Source organism: Petaurus breviceps, unplaced genomic scaffold (genome assembly GCF_028583685.1).
Source record: "Petaurus breviceps papuanus isolate PSGF00001 unplaced genomic scaffold, PetGlider_PUasm1.0 90895, whole genome shotgun sequence".
NCBI lineage: Eukaryota > Metazoa > Chordata > Mammalia > Diprotodontia > Petauridae > Petaurus > Petaurus breviceps.
Window position 1 is genome coordinate 33,510,189 of NW_027187372.1, and position 6,602 is coordinate 33,516,790.

The window sequence follows — 6,602 nt, forward strand, 5'->3', positions numbered from 1 at the left end:
TTGTCAAATGGTCTAGAAATGCCAACGGCCATTTAGAAGATAGTACTGTTTCTCCTTGCAGTGTGACCTGAGACCTGGCACTCTCCAGACCGGAATTTCTCCATCCATATGGGGGTGGCAGAGAATACTGCTACAATCAAAGATCCCAGTTAGAAGGGGCCTCAGAGGTCATCTAGCTCAAGCTGCTCACTTACAAAGAAAGAAACAAAGAAGGTTAAATAACTTAGCCAAGGTCACACTGGTACCAAGAGTCAGAGGCCAGGTACGAAGCCATGTCCTCCAACCTGAGAGCTATTCCTTTGGACCACTCTGTAAGACCTTGCTTAAGTGATTCAAGGTATGGCAGATATTACACTATTGTCTCATTTGATCCTCACACTTCTATGAAGCTGAGAATGGGGTATTATTCTCTCCATTTTGCAAATGATGAAAGAAGCTCAGATGGGTTAAGGTACTTTCCCAATATCACATAACTAGTAAGTTCAAATTCGGCCTCAGAAACTTACTAGCTGTGTGACCCACACCTAGTCACTTAACTCTGTTTGCCTCAGTTTCCTCATTGGTAAAATGAGCTGGAGAAGGAGATAGCAAATCACTCCAGTATCTTTGCCAAGAAAACCCCAAATGGGGTCACGGAGAATTGGACATGACTGAGAAAGGGCTGAACAACAACAGCAACAAAGCAAAGCTGGGATTTGAACTCAGACCTTTAGACTCCAAACTGAGTTCTTCTCACTACACTCTATCTCTATATGATGATAGCTTATGTTCACATTGTGCTTTAAGTTAACAAAGCACTCAGCTGACATCATATTGTTTGATTGTCACAATACTTTGGGGTCAGGTGGTGTAAATATTATTTTTCTCATTTTACAGATAAAGAAACCAAGGCTCAGAGGAATAAAACAACTTGTCCCAGGGTACACAGCTGGTAAGTTGCAGCATGGAGACTTGAACCTAGGTCTTTTGACTTTAAGACTATTATTACTGATTCTTTTCATTACATCAAAATGCTTGTGTCCTGGTGGCTATCAGGAATGGTGGAACAAGGTTGGGATTTCTAATTGGGTGGAATGTCATAGATGCAGAAAAGGGGGAAGGGAGTAGTATATACACTATGCTGGGGTCTTGGGGAGGAAACATAAGTATATCACAAGTGCACCTTGATAACCACCAAAATAGAATATAGAATCTTCTGAAATCGCAGAGAAATGCTGAGCACCCATTGTCCTCCGCTACCTGCTGCCCTCCTCCATTAAGAGATAGAGGATTGGGGCGGGGGTGGAGACTGGCACTTGCCCTCCCTGAGTCCCCCTCACAGATTTTTGCCACCTGGGCTACCCTCACACATGCTCCCCCCAGCCCACTCCCACTCTTTGGGGGGTTGACACTGCCCATTCCCTTCCACCAGACCTGCCAGTTTCTCAGCCCCCTATTCCTAAGAATCCTGGTCTAGCTGGTGCCCTGTTCTAGGAGATCCCAGAGAAGTTGAACTCACTCTTGTCTCTTCTCTTCTCTGTTTTCACCTTCAAGGGCACTGCCCCGTTACCATTCCGGCTCCCTGAACTCCGTAGGTATTGTCCCTGCCTCCCCCAGAGGCTGCCAGCAGGGCACTGGATGCTGCCAAAACTGAAACCATCTAAAGCCTGGACCCACACCTGTCTTGGGCTCTTAAAGAGACACCCTCCCATGGGCACACTGGCCAGCCAACAGCACGTGACTCCCGCCAATTCCCTGGTCTTTTTCCTTTTGGCTTCTCCAAATGATCCCATCTATTCACTTCCTTTTAGCTTTGGGGAAGCCCTATTGATCGGGAATCAGATTGACTGTAATTTGTATCTACAGGACAGTCCACACACACACACACACACAGAGTCAAGCTAACTGCTGGGTTGCTTGAAAATAAAAAGGATAATAAGAATGATTAGCCTTGCAAAGCACTTGTTCCACAAGAAACCTGAAAGGTGGGTAATAGAAATGTTATCATCTCTATTTTACCAAAAGCAAAACTGAGGCTTAGGTTATGTCCCAAGGTCACCCAGATAGAAACAATAATTGATGATAACTCATGTCTCCACAGTACTTTGCAAAGTTCCTTCCTCACAACAACACCACGAGGAAGGCACAGAATCCAAATTGAAAGGGACCTCCGAGTGCATCTGCTCCAACACCCAATTCTTTCCACCTGTACCCAAATCCTCTGCTAGGACTGGATTTCTTAGCCTCAACCCACCCAGCTCCAGTGACCTCCCTATCCCCCACCCCAATCAGCAACAATAAGGGTTCCAGGGTCTGATTCTGATGGAAACTCACTCCAGACCTCCAGCTGGTAGAAGAATACTCACTTAAATCACAGGATCGGGGTTCAAATTCCACCTCCGAAGTTTACTTCCTGCATAACGTTGGTCAAGTCACTTAATGTCTCTGAGGTCCAGTTTCATCATCTATAAAATTGGGGGAGGGGGTGGAAAAGATGGCCTCTGAGATTCCTTCTAGCCTTAAATCACTCCTTTGTTTCTGTCAGACCGTCAGGCAGGACTTCCAGAGCATCATGTCCCAGCTGCTCCCCACCCTCCACCCCTGGAGTAAAAAGGGTTCAAGTTCCCTCCTATACACTGCTAATTCTAGAGTCTTTGCTGGGCTCTGGGACCCTCCCCATAGTTAAGCTTAGGCCAACTTGAAGTTCTAGAGATGGTATCCCCAGCCCTCCTGCTTACTTCATCTAAGTACATTCTTCTAGGGATTTTTCCATATTGAAATTGTCTCGATGTAAGCGACCCCAAATTGGTCTTAGGCTCATCTTTCCCCCACCCCATACTGGTAGGCACAACTATGTACATCCAGCACCACACACACATCACACACACACATACACACACACGTGTTCTTCACCCCCTGAAACCCACAGAGCCCACCCATACAAGGCTGACTCAAGATTCCTAACCTAACACTGACCCAGAGACTTAGCCCCTGAAGGGGAAGAAAGAAAGGAGAAGTGAAGCTGGAGGGAACAACCAGGCAGGCAGAGTCCTGGATCCTATTTTGGGCCCAGCCACAGCTAATGGTGTGCCTGGAACAGTGCAGCTTCCCCTCCCTGGGGCCTAGTTTCTTCTTGTGGATGGAAAAGAAGATGGCTTAGCAGAACCCATATCACAATTGAATTCAGAGAGCCCAGACTGCACGTTACTGCCTGAGACAAGTTAACTCCCCTCTCTGGGTCTCAGTTTTGTTATCTGTAAAAGGAGGATAATCAACTATATAACAGATGACATTTACATAACACTATAAAGTTTGCAAAGCACTAATATATTGTATAAAATATTATATAGCACCTTAAAGTTTACAAAGCACAGTATTTTATATATATAATATTATACAGCACTTTAAAAGTTACAAAGCACAATATTATCTATAAAATACTACATGTCATATACTTATATGATTATATTTATAATATAACTTTTCAGTGCTCTATAAGTGCTTTATAAAGCATTATGTTATATTTTTGTATGTAGTGTAGTACCAAAGTTGTATATACATGTCACATGTATATATTATATCTATAATGCTTTGTAAACTTTGTATGGATAGAGTGCTATGTATATGCATGTGTGTATACTTACACAGATAGATACATATGTAGGTAGACAGATACACAGATGGACAGGTAGGTAGACAGATGGATAGATAGATAGATGACTCTGGGCAAGTCACTTAACCTCTGTTTGCCTCAGTTTCCTTATCTGTAAAATGGTAAAAATAATAGCACTTATATCATAGGGTTATTTTGAGGATCAAATAACAATAACTGTAAAGTGCTTAGCACAGTACTGGCCAGACACATAGTAGTCCCTATATAAATGTTAGCTATGATAGATAGATGGATAGATAGATAGATAGACGGATGGATAGATGGATAGATAGATAGATAGATGGATAGATAGATAGATAGATAGATAGATAGATAGATAGATAGATAGATAGATGGATAGATAGATATATGGATGGATAGAGATAGATAGATAGATAGATAGATAGATAGATAGACGGACAGACACACAGATAGATATAGATACATACTTTATATGTGTACACACATGTCTCTGTGTGTCTGTGTGTATGTATGTATGTATGTATGTATTCCTAACACTTCACACTTTCAAAACTTTCTTCATACTTCAGACCTCAAGGAAAGACTCTCAATGACTTTCAATCCCTTTCTTGATATTTCTGCATATTCTTCTTTTCCCTTGTAAGTAAGTCCTCCTTCACTCAAATCAATGGCAATGGCAAGTCATGTCATCATCTCCCTGATGCCATGCTCCTCCTCGAGAACGTAGGACAGACACAATACAACCCTAAGAGAACACTCTTGAAATCTGGAGAGTGGGATGACAGGGGTAAGGGAAAGAGATTATAGACACCAAGAGCAGTGAGAAAGGAGAGAAACCATGATTTGGAATTAGTTGTGACAGTTCTCCAACCCAAGCAACCAAGCAGGCTCAGAGGCGAAGCCATCTAGAGGCTCCAAACTGCCAACTGGAGTTACAAGACCAGTGGTGCCTCTGAGAGTGGTAGAAGGAAGCCATTTTGTGATTCCAAGAAGGAGCTGATCCCCAGTCAGCAGGGCCTAAGACTTGGGGAAGTCTCCTCAGCACCCTCCAATGATAGGAAACCTTATGAATCAGCCAATTCTGTGGTTAGAAACCTCTACTTGTTAGAAAGTTTATTCATATAATAAAGGTTGATATCTACCTTCTGCAACTTGTATTTATCATTTCTAATTCTGCTCTCTAGAACCATGCAGGCTAAGTCCAAAAATCAAGTCCAGAGCAACGAGGACTTATAAGATGACAAAGCCAGAACATTTTACAGAAGCAGAAGCTGAAAATTGGAGATGTTCAGTGATTTATTTATTATCACGTGGGAAGTAGCAGAACCCAGATTCAAACCTAATACCTCTAATACTGATTCCCGTGTCCTAGAATACTCACTAGATATAATGTATCTAGTGATATAATACTCAGCAGAGTTGATTAGAAAAGGACAAGATAGAAGAATGATGTTTTTCATCTCATTCAATTCTCACAAAAGCTCCTTAAGGTATGTCAAGTAGGGATTCCTTCTGTAAGAATAATATTGAGCACCTGGGGGCCATCTCCAGTTGTCCTGATCTGTATCTTGTCACTGGACTTAGATGGCTCCCTCACTTAAATCCAATTCACTTGCGAGTCATGGCATCATCTTCCTGATGCCATGGTCCTCTTCAAGAACAAAGAACAAACTTCAACATCAATAACAACAACAACACTGAACACCTACTCCTGGCCCTTTGCCAGATGCTGGGAGGGATCCCAAAGCAAACTAAGACACAATTTCTGCCCTATGGGAGCTTGTAATCTCTCTGGAAAGACAAGCATCAGTTAGCTATCAGTCCTTGGAAATGTATGCTAGTTGTTAAATTAGTGATTAAGAAGAAAAAGAGCCCCAGGAGCAGGCCAAAGCACTCAGCTTCCCTGAAGTACTGAACCTCCTAGCTACCTGCCCTAGGTAGGGGGTGTCTTGCCCCCTTACTACTAGAAATGTATTCAGTAAGAAAAAAATGATCTATAAATAATACAGTGGGGAACAAGGAATTTTAGGATGTCAGTGAAAATCATTGAATGCCCAGGCTGATACATGGATGTCATAAAATTCCAAAATCTCTTCTAGCCTGAGAAGACCATGGTCCTCCTCCCTGAGTCTGGTCAAAGACTTCTGTCCTGACTTTCAGACTCACATTCCTATCCCATCCATCCCCCTGCCTAGGAATTATGCTGTCTTCTCCCCCTAGTAGCCATACCACCACCACCACCACCACCCATCCTCATGCTGGTCCAGTGCCCTGGACTTTGGCCTATTGATCTCAAAAATCCACACAACACTCGGGATAAATTTGAAATGACTACCAGCAGCTAGTATTCCACCTACACATTCCTCAGTAATCATTGACTGTTTATCTGTGCACTCCTTCATTTCTAGCTTTCCTGCCCCTCCCCCCAAGAGAAAAATGTGCATACCATAGCAAAAGTATTAAGGACAATTTCCCATTATAAATTCCTCTCCTCTAATATCCACAAAGACACCTCAGATCTTTAAAGTGATTCAAACAAGTCCTATCCATGTACAGAGAAGGAAAGTCAGATTCTAGCTCCTATCTGGTAGTAAGTATCCCATTTGACAGAAAAGAAAACTGATCCATGGAAAAGTGATTTGTCTAAAGTTACATGACTGGTGAGTGGCAGGAGGAGACTCAGAAGCCAAGTCTCTTGTCTTCCAGATTCAGGCACTTTCTAACTTGAACTCAAAAGTGTCGCAGTACTGATTCTGGAGTCAGAGGACCTGGGTTCAGATCTCAACTTGGATGCATGACCTTGAACAAATTACTTATCCTCCCTGGACCTCAGTTCCCTTCCTCATAGAACAAGAGAGTTGTACTAGTTGGCCTTCGAGAATTTTTCTAGTTCTATATCTATGATTGTAATACACTGAAGATACCCTGTGGTGTGAGAATAATATTTGTGATAACTGACATGATCTAAGACTTTCACATTTGCAAGGTC

At 42.6% G+C, this 6,602-nt stretch overlaps 1 protein-coding gene across 1 annotated transcript in view; it reads right to left on the minus strand.

Moving 5' to 3' along the window:
* Nucleotides 1-1,644, minus strand: part of PIGR (polymeric immunoglobulin receptor) — a 31,048-nt gene extending 29,404 nt beyond the window's left edge. Inside the window, exon 1 of the mRNA XM_069074771.1 lies at nt 1,499-1,644. The gene's annotated coding sequence lies outside the window, so the exon portion shown is untranslated. The remainder of the gene's footprint in view (nt 1-1,498) is intronic.
* Between the last annotated feature and the right edge of the window lie 4,958 nt (nt 1,645-6,602).